This window comes from Corvus cornix, chromosome 2, assembly GCF_000738735.6.
Source record: "Corvus cornix cornix isolate S_Up_H32 chromosome 2, ASM73873v5, whole genome shotgun sequence".
Classification (NCBI taxonomy): domain Eukaryota; kingdom Metazoa; phylum Chordata; class Aves; order Passeriformes; family Corvidae; genus Corvus; species Corvus cornix.
Genome location: NC_046333.1, coordinates 133598038 through 133615173, shown reverse-complemented (window position 1 = coordinate 133615173; position 17136 = coordinate 133598038). Strand labels below are relative to the sequence as shown.

Here is a 17136-nt window from a genome sequence, read left to right as displayed (position 1 = left end):
TCAGGTCACAGAATCATAGAATGATTTTGGGTTGGAAGAGACCTCTAAATGTCATTTAGTTGAGCCCTGTTGCCACGGGCAGGAACATCTTCAACTAGTTAGGGTTGCTAAGAGCCTGGTCCAACCTGATCTTGAATGTTTCCCGGGATGAGGCATCTACCACCTCCCTGACCAACCTGGTCCAGTGCCTCACCACCCTGATCATAACATTTTCTTCTTTATCTATATAGTCTGAATCTATTCTCTTTTACTTCAAAACCAATAGCCCTTGTCCTATCACAAGAGGCCCTGCTAAAAAGTTTGTTCCCATCTTTCTTCTAAGCCCCTTTTAGACACTGGAATGTGCTCTAAGGTCTCCCCGGAGCCTTCTCTTCTCCTGGTTGAACAACCCCAACTGCCTCAGCCTGTCTTCATAGGGACAGAGGGGTGGAGTTGAGGCTTCCAGCAGTGGTGCCCACCAGCACCAGTGATTCTAGGAGTCAGGAGTAGCTGCAAAAGGGCTGGCTTATGTAGAAAGACTAAAAGCTTCTCTTTGATCAGTGTTTTTACCTACATGTTCAGGGCTGCGAGTTTGTCCCAGAGAGGAAGGAAGAGGGTGCTTGGTGCATGTTTCCTTTCCTGCCACCAGCCAAAGAAACAAACTCTGCAACACATCATTTGCTGTGCTGGGCTGTAATTCCCTGCCTTTTCCTCACTACAGCATAGATGGTGGAGATGGGCCAGGCCTGAGTGTGGGCTCTGCACAAACTCATTGCACAATGTGGACAGCACAAAGGCACAACTGTAGAAGACTGGGTGTTGAATTAGAAACTGTATCTGTGTGCAAGTCCATGTACATTTGATTTTAAAGCCCTCATGGTCACAGAGTATGCTTTTCCTAATTTTCTGCTGTGATATGTCCAGAGCATTGTGAAAGGTGTGATAAGTGACAACACAGCACTGCTCGGTATTTGCCAGGTGTGTTGTATGAAAGCTGAAGACAGTGCTACTGAATGTCCTTAAGCTGGTTAACATTCCCCAGTAGAGGAGAAGGCAGCTTGGACTGGAACAGGAGAACCTGTGTGCTACACAAAGAGGGCTGCAGCAGAGTTGTGCTGCTCAGTGGGTGAGCTGGTGTTTCCTGGCATGTCTTCTGCCATCCAGACTGTGTGTCCCTAGGCACAGGTAAACCATTGCATAATCCTGAATGATCTTATTTGAAGAACAGCTTGTGAAAGGTGAATATTAAAATGGAAAGTAAAGGGTAAAGGTGGCAGAAAGCCAAACGCTCATTCCTAACACTGGCTGCTGGGTGTGGGTGGAAGCTTGTCCTCTGAGCCATGCTGCTTCGTGATTTCAGTGCCTGCATTTTCTCTAGACATCTGGTACTGGGCTTCTGACTTGATATGCCACTGTAGCTTCATGAACTTACTATCTGCCTCTTTTTCTTCTCCCTCCCTAGTGTGAAATCCTTCTCTAGCTTTCCTTGTCATTGCAACAGATGGAAATCCATAGCCATGTGTAAATGCTGTCCATGCAGCAGTGGAAGGCATGATGTGAATTGTTGGTATTTTCCCAGCCTCTGTGATGAGGTTTCAGTTGCTGACTCCTGTTGGCAAAGGAGGGGAAATGACAGAATCATAGTATGGTTTGGGTTGGAAGGGATCTTAAAGACCAATCAGTTCCAACCCTACCACCACTAGGGGAGGTTGCTCAGGGCCCCATCCAACTTGATCTTGACAGACATCGCAAGGATGCGCAGGAGGCTGAAGAATTATATTTTCAGAGGAAATGAGGAGCTTGGAGGGGTTTGTGAAGGGGAGGATGAGCAGAAGAGATGGAGGGAGGGATGGGTGCAACTAAGTCAGAGAGCCAGCAAGGATAGGAGAGTTGGTGCAGCCTTTGGCTGCTGATGAGGCATAACTGGGAGATGGGATGGGATGGGATGGGATGAGATGGGATGGGATGGGATGGGATGGGATGGGATGGGATGGGATGGGATGGGATGGGATTGGATGGGATGGGATGGGCAGCTTAATGCCATAGGGACAAAAATAGAAGAGTTCTCAAGGGCCAGAATGATGTTTCGTGGTTATGTCTGAGCCTGGGGAGGTCCCACATTGACCACTGCTGGAAGAGCAGATGGAGACAAACAATGTTCTGGCAAGCTCCTTGGCACATCTTTTTCCTTCTCCTGTGTTGAGAGATCCTCCTCAGTGTCCCTGGTAGGGCTGAGGGGGCAGGTCTTGTGTACCCCTGGACAGCTCCTGCAGAGGTGCTGGAAGGTGCACTGCTCTGCCCCAGCCCCAGTGTGCCACTGCTGTGCTGGTACTGCTGCTGTGCTCCTGCCAGCTGGGAGTGCAAATGGCTCAACTGAATCTCGAGAAATTAAAAGGAGAATACCTTTTCAAATATTACAGTTATATAAATGTTGTAAAATGAGCTTTAATGCTTTGCTTCTGTGACTTCCAAAATGAATTAAACAAATTGCTTTTACACCCACCCATGGAACAAGGCTCGATTAGTTACAACTCTCTTCTGTTTCAATTATGATTGTCAACAGCAGGAATAAAGCTTTTGTTTGATGAAGAGATAACCAACTAGTGAGAAGAATTTGCTAAATACTAAGACCTAAGAAGAGACATTTTTTCAAGGTCTGCAGTACTCATGCACTGGAGTGAGTGGTTTTCAGGCCTAATGAACACGCCACTGGTGGGAGGATGCTGAGTTGTGCTGCTGGTGGAGCATGTATGTTTGTGGCCAATCTTCCTGTGGTGTCCTGGCAATGTGCTGGGCATGGTACCATGGAAAAGTGCTGTGCAGGATATCAGCTGGAAATGGGAGTGCTAAGAAAGTGCTGTATTCAAAACAGCTCTAGTGAGCAGGCTCTCTTCATTGGTTATAGAGCCAGATTACAATTTATGTGTGTAGTATGCACTAGACAATATGAGAATATCATATATCTGACAGCCGACCCCAGCTGACCAGAGGGATATCCCACAGCATATGGCACCATGTTCATCATATAAAGCTGGGGGAAGAAGGAGGAAGGGGAGGATGTTCAGAGTGATGGTATTTGTCTTCTTGAGTCCCCCATTACCTGCGATGAAGCCCTGCTTTCCTGGGGATGGCTGAACACCTGCCTGTCCATGGAAATCACTTGTGAATGAATGCCTTGTTTTGATTTGGTTGTGCATGTGGCTTTTGCTTTCCATTTAAGCTGTCTTTATCTCAATCCATGAGTGTTCTCACTTTTATTCTTCCAATCCTCTTCCCTATCCCACCAGGTGAATGAGCAAGCAGTGTGTGGGGCTGAGTTACCAGCTGGGGCTAAACCACAACACACGTGAGTCTTGCTCAGTGTAGTTCTTAAAAGCTTCTGTTCATTGTTTTCTTGGATGGTGACTTGGTGATGTAATACTCAAAACCAAGAATCCTTGTGTTTATTTTGTCTTTAAGAACTTGTCCAAGCCAGCAAACAGCATCTGCCACTTTCTGTGTCTGCCTGAGCAGTGGTTACCTGCAACATGGCCTTGCTGGCTCCTTCAGATGGGCGGCCATACCTTCATAATGGACAGATGTTTCAAACAGAAAACAAGCTACTTTCTCTACATTAATTTTCCTTTATGCTAAGGATTTATTATTCTTTAGTGATGCTGGAGATCAAGGAAACCAGCAGAAATTATCTTTCTTCATTTGTGTCCAGAACATCTCACTATTTTGCAACCTCTGTGCCAGCTGTGATGTGCTTGCAGGCTGAGAGACCCATGGAGAGATGAGCCCCTGCTGGGGACTGGGGGATGTGGCTGGGGGCTGGCTGCACAAGGGCCTGCACAAGCTCCCTCACAGTTCATGCCCCACACTGAGCTCTGCTGTTGTGTTCAAATGCAACACACGACTGCCCTCTCCCCTTGACGTAGAAATCAAGTACAGGTGTTTGCTATGGAGACTTCATCAGCTTGAACTTCCTTTCTTCAAGAGGGGCATTGTACTCTTCCCAGTCCAGGAGAAATGACCTGGCAGAGCTGAGGTGGATGGTGGTCCAGCCAGAGGTGAAAGAGCCGTTAGATTCACCCTGCAGCCTAAAAGGTCAAAGCATGGGTTGAGCTTTAAACTGCTCAGAAAAATCTCTGTGGTGGTGTAACACCTGCCAGTGTCCCTTTTTCCAATATATCACCTCATCCTGATCTCCAGCTCCATCTCAGCTCATGAGAAATCACTGCTTTGAAGCCCAGAGTCTGGTATGGGCAGCTGTGCAGAGTGGGTTTGTTGGTGTGGCAGGGCCAGGCACCTGCTCCCCAGCTGTGGGTGGCAGGAGGGTCCAGCTCCCGGGGAGAAGCCGGAGCAGCCTCGGTGCCTGCAGGGTGCTGTAACACAATTTGCTTTGCTTAAAAAGCACCCAGCTCTTGGCTTTAGTTAAGTAAGGAACATTTTTCGAAAAGACTTACATTCTTTGTTTTAAGCTTTTAACTGACTGCTGTTTATGAGATTATACATGAGAGAAGGAAGAAAAAGTTTTTAAAATGCCCCATTGCATGGAAATATGTCTAGACTGTTTACAAGTGCTCCTTGTTTTGCATTCAGAGCCCGGATCTTTGACTTCCTTTTGGACTATTCTCCACTGGAAATGAGGATTTGCTGCCAAAATAGTCCACCTTTTCCTGAAAGATTTGGTATTAATAGTTTTGACAGAACATCTTGTTCCTGTGTAATACGGGAGTCAGTCTAGCAGTTGGTCCTGATCAGAGGTACAAAATGTGGTTGCATAACTTTATTTTGAGATGAAATATCTGCAATTTAACAGAAAAAAGTCTGAGCCTATGCCAGCACGCATCTCTTGAAGTTAGGAGGAAAGTGTTGGTGTTAATGGTATAGTGGATTACTGTTTTTCCTTTTGTTTAAGGAAATGAGTAGTTTTTATTAAAATGCAGTGTGTGATTTGGAGGATTTCAGAAATGCAGCTGTGATACTTCAGGTCCCCAGAGACAGCTTTTCTCACCCTCCCCTCAACACCCTGCTTGTGTGGGCATCCCCAGTGCTGGCTCCCTGCTGCCCATGTAGCCACAGTGAAGGACTTCTGCTGATGCCTTCCATTGTTTGATTTTGGTTGCTATTTTTAATGAGCAGCCACTGCAGCCATGAGAGAGGGAATGAATTATCTTTGATAATGATTATTTGTTTTCCTCAAAAAAAAGGCAATTTATATTCTTTCAAGATTTTCCCAAGCAGAGCTCAGTAATTAATGCCACAGACGGTAACACACTAAGTGAAATGGCATTTTGTGACACCAACAGCTCCTGAATGTTCTCAGGCTATTTTACTTATTTACTTTGCTCTGTACCTGTGTTTGCTGGACGGCTGTATACAATTATTGCTACATATAATTTGATTTTTACAGCAATTAAACAATATTGTAATTTATTCTGCTAGGCAAAGATTTCTCTGCTTGTACACAAAATTATGTTTGTACATGTCAGAAATGCATCCTTTTTCCAGACAAAGGATGAAATGAAATTGTAGAAAGAACAGTTAATAATGGCTTTATGGGCATATAGTTTTTACCAATCTCTGTGACTGGCAAAATTCCATAATGTCCTTCTTAAAATTGTTGCTTAAATTTACCTAAATTAATGGAAGGGACCAATTCATCAGTTCAGTCAGGCTTTGAGCTGCTACCGGTACGTGTTACAGAAAATGTGTTACAGATTTTTAGCTTTTTGTAGCATTTAATTATTTTTGTTACTCTCTCTTTTTTAAATCACTACATCAGTGCCACTACCAGTATGGGACTGGGCTTCTGTTCTACAAGTAAAAATACATTCCTAATATAAACAGAAAATTTTTTGTACCTATTGACTGAGCAAAATCAGAAAGAAGATACTTGGCATTATTAAAGAATATACCTGGCATATAACATAACTAAAACTTTGCTTTAGCAACACAAAGATGTAATCCTTTTTTCCTGTCATGAATCTTTATTTAGAGAGAATCTTTTCTAAAGAAAAAACCCTGAAAATTAAGTTGAAAGAAAAAAAAAGCATCAAGTGCCATTTGAGAAGGGGTATAAAGTGGATAAGGGGTGAGGATAGGGGAAAACCATGCACTATTCTGCTGGTAGATCTCAGGCTGTTGTGTTGATTTTGACATTGTTTCTGAAGAAGAGGACAACTGGAGGTGAATACACACAGAGCAGAGAGAGGGGCAGAGCACGAAGCACAAGGCTGCGCTCTGGCTCTGCTGTTTGCAGTTCAGCTATTGCAGCTGCAGGAGGACTACAGAGATTGTGGTGTTCCAGCACAAATGTCCATGGCCCCACAATTCGCTGCTTGGGTGCTTACCCTCTGTGCCATCTATCCAAAGATTTGCCAACTGATTTGCAGAAATGCAGAATGACTTCAGGAATGACAAATTTGTCTGGTCAAAATAGGTCAGTAGAAGCATATCTGTCCAAGACCACGCCGTAAATCAGCAAGGGGAAATCTCTTCCCAGGAGTTCACGATGGGGACAAGAGAAGCTCTTACATTTCATGTTTTAAAAGTAATTGACGGTGTGTAGTCACTCCTGAGAGTGTGTTGGAGACCTGCTGATAAAAAGAGTTGCAACCCTGAATTTTCACCTTTTCATAATCACACCTGAGAAGTGGCATCTCTTTTTATATAGTGTGCAGCACCAAGCAGAAAAAAGTGCTTGTAGTTTTTAATAAACTAGAGCTATGTTTGTAGCCCTCCATACCTTTGTCTTACCTTTTCTGTCTCTGTAAATAGCTTCTGAGCAGCACAGTGCCAGTGTAGCCAAATGGTTTGCATAACACTTTGAGCATCCTGCTTCCAGGGAGAAGAGCACGTATCACTGCTGATTTCACTGGAAGCCAGGCTGAGACCAGAGAGAAAACAGCAGGATAAAGCAGATCTATCAGATAAAAATGGTGCCTCTTCCCAGCATGGGAACAAAGCCTCAGAAGGATTTAATTGACCGCAGTGAGTGCATCTTCAGTCTGTCATGGAGTGCCTTCTCGCTTGGCTGGCAGCAAGAGTGGTCTCGCAGTGCACATTCTGGAGGGCATGCAGGCTCCAGGGCAGGCTCGCTCCCACCCACCTCGGGGCCAGGGCTGGGTGTCTACCTGAGACAAAGCTGACAGAGAAATGTTGTTTCCCATCCATGCAGCAGCCAGCAATGAGGGAATGAGGGAAGGTTCTGGAGGGGATGAGGGAAGATGGGTGTCAGCCCAGCACCAGACCACGGTGCTGTAAGTGTCTGGAGCGGGTACGAATCATTTCCACCCAGTGCTGCGTGGGGAACTGCGTATCATCTGCTTTAGTTTTTAGAAGTATTTTTGATCTCAAAAACTGGATTGTGAAAGCACCTATAAAACCGGAGAATCTAATTTTTCATTGCTTTCAGTAATTTTCAGAAGCATCAATTTGGTAGAACCCTATCAAGCTTCCTCACAGCATGTACTCTTTAGCTAAGTTTTTTTTTCACAAAGTCAAGTTCAAGTAATTCTTTTCTTGAAGCAGAACTCCCCATCTCTCCTGACTTATTTCTTTTTAATCTTATAGACAAAGAGGTAAAAGAAGCTAACAAAGCTATCAACATATGACAAAGAGAAGAAAACAAAGAGGGTATTTATTAGTTAACTGATGTATGAACAGGCAGGAGGAGATCACTTTAGTCAAAGAAGTAAATGTTTTGGCGTAACTGTAGCCAAAACTCTTTGCTGTCTGCTTCCCCAATGCCCAAGTAGCTCTGCAACATGGCTACTAGGGGATGCTGTTAACAGAGCTGAAAATACTATTTTTATCTATGAAGTTAGATGGAAGACCTGTCTAGTCAGGATTTTATTATAATTATGAAAAAAATATTCAATTTCTGCTGGAGGGAGGTATCCTTTGACATCTACATGATTCCACTCAGGTGGGTGGGAGATGCAATCTGGCCAGAGATTCCAGCCTGCAGCGTGATATAGGAGTCCAGGCACTGCTTGGTGACAGTGATAAAGCTCACCCTTAGTTCTGAACTGTCTGCAGAGGAAATTGTTTTCCACCTCAGGAACAAGAAAACCAAGCAACTAAACAATCATTTTGGATTCATGTCCTCAGACAGATCGTATATCCACACACATTTACCTATAGAGGGAACCAAGTCGAATGCTCAGTCACATTGAGACCAGGAGGCGACAGAGACACTTATGCTGTCCATAAATAGACCAATGGTCACAGTGAACAACAATTATTTGGGAAAGGACAAGGCCCGCCCAAGACCATCTGTGTATGAGCTGTTGTAAATTAAGTAGACATTAGAGGCATGTTGGTGAGTATCAGAGCAAGCTGCCCAAACTGTTAACAATGCAACAAGGATTTCTGCAAGATAAAAGCTGCAGTGCAAAGTAGCAGACTTGCTAAGTTGGTCCCTTTCAGTCATACAGTTTACATTTCTAAATTTCAAGTAATTAATATATTTACACACTAATTATGTCTATACATTTGCATATTCTACCATGTGATTGCATCTTTTGCTTCCCTCTATAGGTAAATGTGTGTGTGGATATATACATCTGTCTATGCAGAGGAGGAGAAATGAAGGATACTGCTACTGCAAATGTTTACATGTTTATAATTAACATCACAAAATTTTAACTCTGTATCTGCTTAATTGAGTGTCTTTCTTCTGCAGTAGTAAGTCCTCACTTTTTGTAGCACTCTGCGGCTGACAAGAAGGAAGGGTGACCACATCCTGCATTACTTTCAAACAATGCCCACTGGCAAACACTGCTGAGTACCCTGGCTTTACATCTGTGAGCCTCTCTAAGCTATAGATGCTGTAATCAGTCATTAATCTAATGGGTCACTTTCATTTCCTCATCCAATCTCTTTACCAGTTATTTTTTATTTTATTTGCACGTTTACTCCTGTTGTGAGAGTGGATGCTCTTTCTGAAGTGTGAGTACATCCCAAAGCCATAGCTGCAGAAATATTGGTGAGGAAAGAAGACATCTCTGACTTCAAGCTGAGTTTTCTTTCACAGATGTTTTATGAACAATCTTTCTGTTTCCGTAGCAGGTGCTGGAAACTTGAAAATTGGCAGAGAACACTATTCTAGCTCATCTCTTTAGCTGACTCGTGAAAAATGCAGTGTTGGATGTTTGTCATATGTTCCTTAAGATACAGTTTAAAAAGTTACTTTTTGATGAGGTGCTGAACCTCTCTGATTATCATCCAGATTACGGGATCCTTGCCCATGGGTATGCTGCTGGGAGCCTTGTGAGGAATCACAACTCCTCTTGTACAGCATCAGCAATGTGCAGAAAGCACCACAGGACTGAAGGTGTCCTGTTCTGAGAAAGCCATGACGTCCTTCTCTGCTGCCACACAAAGCACGGAGCGAGGTGAAGCTGCGTGCTTCACCCCATTGACGTGAGACAATAATTCTAAGGCAGCAAAATATTGAACAGCATCTTTCATCATGTGGACAGGTCTGTCAACTAACAAGGTGTGTGAAAAAACCACTGACAGGATTTGAAGCTTAAGAATGAAAATATCAGTGTCTGGAGAAAATAAGCTAAGGTGCTATGTTCCTGTTTGGAGGAGAACAGGAGAGAGAGAGAATGTAAAAGAAACAACCTTGCAGTGAATCCGTCACTTTCTGTAATTACCCCTAACTGTTTTTTCTTGATTTAACTGTTGCAGATCTGAAATTTGATGTGTATCATGCTCCTCTGCTAAAATTAGTTTAGAATTGAGTTTGCTTCCCTGCAGATAGGCATTGCATGCTTACATCTTAGTTTTTCCTAAATAGATGAAAAAATGATGACTTCTGAACGGTTGTGTGGTTCACGTAATGTTTGGATATGTTTGTTTTTATTACAACACTGTTGATGCTTCTGTTATTTTTATTCTTGAAGTGTTGTGTTACTCCTATGCTGCTATTTCCTATTTTGTCAGCTCTTTCCTGGAGGAGTTTCTCTGGAGTCTATTTATCTTTCAATTAGCAATGTTTTCCTTGCAGCCCTACTGATTAATCTACTTTGCCTAAGTATGAAACAAGCTGGATATGTAGCATGGCAAATGTAGCAGTAGAACAGCAAAGACACTTCAGAACATTTTTTGAGTTTTTTATATTTAATACTTTCCTAGATTCTTCTTTAAAGGCTTTTGATAAGTGCTCCCAAGGGCAGGGTGCTGGTTTTGTAAATTTGTGTATCTTGCACCTCATAATACAGAGTGCAGTGGCACCTCCTGTGAGAGATCTGTGCATGGCCACTGCAATTTCATCAGTATTCATTCCTGTGCCATTTCACTAATAAGGATATTAATTACAGTGTGGCAATGGTTCACTTTTTAAAACACATTTTGATATCTGGATGTATAGATATGAAAACCCTGTAAGCTCCTACACATTTCATGCAGATGGGGTCATGGTACAAAGGTGCTTTTGAGAGGTTCAGGGAGTGCATAACCCAATCTTTAGCTACTAGCAACTTGTTTTCCATGCTCAGCCACAGGCAGTGGGGGGAAGGGCTTCTGCACAACTGCACACAGGAGCTCCTTGGCTTCAATACTGCGTGTTTTGACTGCCTGGACCATATAAGTGACCTTCCATTTGTTGACCCAACTAAGCCCTTCAGCCAGGCCTAGTGCAAGGGACAGGTTTAAAGTCTTGCAAAGCTTCTCTGATTTGGGATATCTGTCATCTTAAAAAAATCAATGCTTATTCACTTTCATTGAAAAGATAGCTTTGAAAACGCAGACTGACCAATTTTGGGGCAGCAGTCTGCATTGGTGGGACCTCTCAGCACTCCATTTTTCTTTAGGCTGCCATGACAGATAAAGTGTCCATGTACAGCCCGAGTTCCCACAGCCACTCTGTGCTTTCCTTCCAGGTCCTGTCTGGGCCATGATTTCAATATCCTACCATTGAAGAATAATAATTAAAATAAGTCATAAAGCTATTTCTTGGTCTGTGGATGCAAAAAAAATTCTGGCCTGAAAACTGCTCTTTGCAGGGACATCAAAACCATCACAGTTCCACCTGTCTGCATGGTTCCAGTGTAATCACTAGCATTTGTCATCACCTTTATTTCCATCCAGATTTATTTTAAATAGCAGTGCTCCTTTCTAGAGCAATTTGTACTACTCCTCGTCTCTGTTTCAAAGGCATTTTGAGTAAACAACCTTATTTTAACAAAGCAGATGGAAACCTTTTTATAGCTGTGAGGCACTGACAGTATATGCATCCCTGAGCTAGCTCTATTCTGCTGTACTGCTCTCTGCTGTACTAAGGAAATGTCCAAAGTCATTAAAGTGTTGGATATAACCCATCCCACTTCGGATAAGGTGGATTTTCAAGGTTGTAATACTGCTGAATTAGTTTTACAGGTACTCCTGAGATACGACTGAGAAACTTATATTGATTTCTCTGGCTTCTTGTTAGAAGCTGTTATCTGAAAGGTGAAAGTAGATCAATCAGGCTTCCTTGAGAAAGGCACTGGAAAGCACTGGGGCTCAGGGATCATGTACATGCCTGCATCATGATGGTGTGCCTCTGTGCTGGCCTGGCCATTGCATTTTCCCATCTGTGGGACAATGTTCACCTCATGCTGGAGCCTCAGTAGTGCCAATTGGACAGCTGCTGCTTTTGAGGAATTGTCCTCTTGCAGTGCAGGATGTTCAACACAGGTCTCACAGGAGGTGACAGTGTCCTTTTTTGCTGTTTCCACCATTCCCACAGGCAGCTGCAGGTTTCTGGCCTTCTTCATTCTTGCAGAACCACATCCTGGCCTCCAACAAAAGGAGTCTCTTATTGGGTGGCCACACTATTAAACATATCTGAGTAGGTTATTTTAGTTAATCCCTGCCTCATTGCACAGGTCCTTCCTAGGTAGATGACATAATATCTAGAAAAAACAAGAAAAGGCCCAGAAGAGAATATTCCTCATACCTCTATACTAAGTCAAATATGATCATGGAGCTATCCCCAGAACTCTGGTTCTGGAATTCTCCCTCTTGCCCGGCCTGGATTCCCTTTGGTGCATCCCAGGAAATGCTTAGGTGCCATTCCAAAGTCACAGGAAGGGTTTGCAGCATTAGACATCAGCACTTACTTAGTGGCTGTTTTGGAAGGTAATTTGAAAAGCGAGGGAGTTGTAGGGTACGCGCTCTAAGGGCAGTACGGAAATGAGGGGCTGGGTTGAGAACAAGTCACCACAGCTACGGGGATCGGGCATCTCTCAGTGCTGCTCTGGCCATGCTTGCTTCCTCCTGAGCATATTAATTAGACAAACTGTTATTATGTGGTGTCTAATCAAATCCTTCTTTTATCAAATTTATCAAATGACAAGACACAACTGACATTCAGATTCCCTCTCATTGAGCTCCTTCAGCAATTTTTCTACTTCAAACCCTATAAGAGAACTGACATGCATCCCTGAGATCTCCCAGTGCTGGGCTTATTTGGAGTGAAGACTCTTCTGTTTCTGAGGCCAGGCTTTTGAGTGCAAGTTAATCGTCTGGCCTGCACTTGTTTGAAGTGAAAAGACAAAGGGAAAGATGAATAAAATATTGTTATTTTGTCATGTGAAGTGACTTGAGGCAATTTCAATGTTTGGTTTCTTGCCCATCATGGGAGCATTTATGAATTCCCAGCTTTGTCAGGAAAATATAACTTTTTTCATTGCTGATTACCCTCCTGGTGTGAACTGCATAATTTCTTACTCAGAAGAAGATTATTGTAGCCATTTATTTTCTGGTTAAACTGGTGTAAATAAAACAATTACACTGAAATGATTGAATTTTCTCTTTAATGCATGAAACACAGATGCAGAATACACAGTCCATTAAAAAAACATTCTTACTTCCAATCAGATTTATATGAGAAAATTATCAACAAAAATATATGGTTTTTGCTCTCTGTTTGGGGAGAAAAGCAGAACAAGGCCATATGCTGAATATGCTTCCACAATTTATGGAGAATTCATGCAAGATAATGAGCTTCTGCTCTGTGCTAGGAGATGTGGGGTTGTCCCTTTATTCCCACTGAGGGGCTTTTAGTGTTCACACTAATTATTCCCACTGATTAGGAACCTTAAGGAAGTTGAGCCACGAATAGCAGTGTAGACACCGCGAGGGTTGTATTGCTTCTGTCTGGGGAGAAATAAGGAAATAAGGATAGGAACCCCCCTGTGCTGGTCGCTCCAGGGCTGTGCACATGAGCAGATCCATCCACTGCAGCGTTGTGGTGAGTGAGCAGAAACCTAACTCACTCTGAGCACCCAATTACACGTCTGCTTTACTCCTTTGATGAAGGCTTATATGGCTTGGTTCTTCTTCTTTTGATGTCAAATTAATTCTCACTGGCCTTTCTTTGTAGCTCAGGGCAACAGACATCAGCTCCTTGCAGGATGATAAACAGCAAGCAGCCACAGTTGCTCCTGTGCAGAACCTAAATCAATGACTGCTTTGCAATTGTGGTTAGTCAAAGATGCTGTCCTCTGGTTTCTTAACGCGTAGTTTTCCTGTGGGGGGACAGAAATACAGAATTCCTTAATACATTTTTTGGACCTCTCTTCAGTAAATCAAGACATGAAACTGACTGTTCGTGACAAATTTCTGGGTAGGTGAGAAGCTGGTGACATTTTCTCTGCCTGTTAATTATGTGAAATGTCTTATCTTAAATTTTGCCAAAGTGTTTATTGGTCTCTGGAGACTGCAACTTATGGTGAGCTTTTCAGAGAGCAGTGCTGATGCCTCCCCAGTGTTGAAGGGTCATAAGCAATCAATTCACTCTTGAATTATCTGCACTGCTTGTCTGGGGTTCATTAGCATGAAAGTATTTAAACAATAAAGTAGAGACACAATACATCTCTTGCCTTTCCGCTTCAGTGGATATTTTGGGTTTTCCACCTGCTCAGTGGATGGCATGGAAACAAATGGCCATTTACCCTTTGTCTTGCTCCAAGCATTCTCTCTCCCTGCTCTCCAGCAATAACATAATTTGATTTCTTGCTTTGAAACCTAGAAAAGCCATTTCTAAGAGAAGGAAAACATTCAGACAAGGTTTTGCCATTGCTATGTGCATCATTATTTTGTGTTTTTCTAATAGCTGTAATCAGCTCAAGAAGTTGTACATAAAATGTGTGAGGTGATACATATTTAACTACTGCTTTCTGTCAGGGCCTACTGACCTGCCTATGCTCTAAGAGACCAGTGTTGGAAGAAAGTGTTAGACTAAGGATCTTTCAATTACAATTGCTTATATAATTTTTCAGACACTTTCTCTAGCTGTATTGGAAAAGCTAAGTTGGAGTGTCAAACTAGACCTTTACAGAGAAGTGTTCTTTACCATTGATGATGCTGTATTAGATGGAATTATTTTCATCAAATCTCATGAATGCCAATGCATTTCAATGTGCAAATATCGAAAACACAGGAAAGGAACTGATGGTCATCAGGGAATACACAGCATCCTGCAGGTCATGAGCTTTTCCTGATCCAGGGCAAAGCCCTGATTTCTATACCTGGCTGACTCTGGGGCTGGTTGCAAGCACCTTGCTTCACTTACAGCAGCAGCAAAAGCCTTTCCCTAGGCTGCCCGAAGGGCTGTGGGAAAGGCTGTGCAGATGCACTACGAAGCAGAATAATTTATTGTTTGCTTTGGCCAATAAAGTTGGCTGCTATTTGGGCTCTGCTCCATCAGGCAACTAAAATGATGGATTTAAGCATTTGATGCAAATGTTTACTTGAAAAGAACATACATATGGTTTGTTTTCTCCCAAATGAAGTAGGAATAGAGGCTGAAACAGAGGTCAGTTTTATTGCTCCTGCTCCCAGGCCCTGCTCCTATCCCAGACAGCTCTTCATCCTAAATATGCTTTATTTTGCTTTCTGTCTGAGATATGTTCCCAAGTCTTCTCCTTCCCTTGTCTAACCTCCTGATGCTGCTCTCTGACTGCAAAAGTCCTGCCTTTACCTAAGACATTTCTCACCTGCTAGCATGTGATCTGTGTTTTGGAGGCAGTTCCTGGGTTTGGGTTTTTGGATCCTACAAGACAATTTTGACTGCATCTTTCGTTCAGGTGGGATGAAGCCTTGCTCTCATGCAAAAAGGTCTCAGCTACAACAGGCTTTCAAGCACAGGTCCTGTTAAGAGTCATGTTTACCCAAAATCAGCAAGGATTGCTCATTTGCATAGGAGGAGAATTTGAACTACTCATCTTCCTACACTGGCAAAAATTTAATTTTCAGGCATATTGTCCCTTTCTTTCTTATCCCATCCTTTCCCCCTTTCACTTAACACATTTGCCATCATCCCTCCTTATGTCCTTTCTCCAAAAACAACCTCTCTCTGTTGTTTTTGGGGGTCTCTGCTGTTCTCTGGGGTCAAAAAACCCATTCCCTGTAAACAATCAGGGGCTCTGTAAGGGGCTCTGGAAGCACTGGCCTTACCTGTGCATCTTCCTCCTGGACACCCATGGTCAAAACACCTTCCCCACTTGCCACCCCTCACTCCACTCCTCCCACCCTTCACACATTCTCCTCCACCCCATCTCTGTCAGGAAGTTTACTTACTTTACATCTTGCTCATTTTTGTACCAAACCTCTCTGTAAACAGACTTCCCCAGTGCAGGGTGCGGTGTTGCAAGCTGAATATATTTTCACCTCCCATGAAACCATACTGAAAGCTCTACCCCTTTTCTCTCCAAATCACTCACCAACCAAGTCCCAGCTGTATATCTCCACAAACACACCACCAGCACTCCTCCTCCGCTCCTGGGGAGGCAGGCTGCTGAAACCAGGAATAATAATATAAGAAAAGTAGGTCATCTGCTCTCTGAGAATGTGGAATACAAAACTGAGCCACTGAATGCTGGGTGAGCACAAAGAAGTTAAATCAACTATCAAATCAAACTGATATAGAGCAGAAGTTTTCCTGAATTTTAATACAGAGCTTTTCTCCTCAATCGTCTGGCAGTGTTGGTGCTGGCGGGGCTGAGCTGCCTGTGGCTCTGCCTGCTGCTGGTCCCAGCTCCAGAGGCTCCTTCTGTGCTCTGCTGACTGGACGCAGTAACAAGTACTGTGTCATGGATATGGATTTGAAGGCACATAATTATACTATATGTGATTACTTTTCAGCATTGCCAAGTGTTTTTTTAAAAGTATCATTTGATGCTCTTTGCCTCTTGATTTTGCTGGGGAGCATTCTGCAGCATAACATTTTAAACGTGGCCAGAACCTCTGACTTTTCCTATGCAGAAATGATAGGAAAGGGGAGGGAACATGCTATACACACAAATTGCAGTCTTCCTATTCCAGCACCATCTCTCCTGGGTTGATACGCTTCTGAGAAATTAGAAAAACCGTGAAATAGTCAGAAGTGGAATAATCTGTTCAACAAGATGGAGTCTTTCTAGCTTTTATTATTTGGCAGGGAATTATGCCCTAAAGCTTGAAGCATTATTGAGGTGCTTGTGCAAGGAGCTGGAGAAAACTGTGCTGCCTTTAACAAGGCTACAATTTTACAATCAGGCAAAGTGACCACAGTGTCATCATGTCTGGCCAGAGTCCCAATATTGTTGAAAGACGTTATTATGAGAGAATCAGTGAGCACCTCTCCACTGTAAGCCTGCCATGAACCTTCTGAAAAGCATTTAAAGGACTTTGGAGGTGGATTTCCACTGCTGTGTTATCAGTGTCTGCCTTTCCCAGCGTGTTGCTCGCTGCCTGCTCTTCTTTCTGCATGCTGCCCTTCTCCAGCAGAGCAGCCACATTTCCCCACAATTCGTCTTTGTGCCCCACTCATGCTCTGCAACCTTTTCCTTTACAGTGTCCTCTGTGGTTTTTCCTAGTTTGTACCAGACCTATCCCATTTTTTGAAATGCATACTTTCTTCCTTTTGTTGAGCTAAGCTCTGAGGAATAAAGGAACATCCGATGTGATGGTGCAGTGTTGTAACAGCTGAGGAGATGTGAACAGTGTAAATGATCAGACATGAAAGAGGCAGAGAAGCAGCTGGCCTTATTTTCATGCTTTCATCAAGACTGCACATAGTGTCGTTGACTTTGTATTTTCCTTGGGAATTGTGTAGAGAAATATTGGCAGCAGAAATGAAGTTACACTTCTTTTGTGCAAAGGAGGAGCTACAGCAAGTAAAATTAATGCTTC

At 43.1% G+C, this 17136-nt stretch overlaps 1 long non-coding RNA gene across 1 annotated transcript; it reads right to left on the bottom strand.

Moving 5' to 3' along the window:
- Nucleotides 1–12779: 12779 nt before the first annotated feature.
- LOC109145358 lies at nucleotides 12780–15629 on the bottom strand. Its single transcript, XR_002046684.2, has 3 exons — nucleotides 15544–15629; nucleotides 14961–15114; nucleotides 12780–13490 (listed from the first exon to the last, which is right to left on the bottom strand). It is a non-coding gene; the product is annotated as an uncharacterized LOC109145358 (long non-coding RNA).
- Between the last annotated feature and the right edge of the window lie 1507 nt (nucleotides 15630–17136).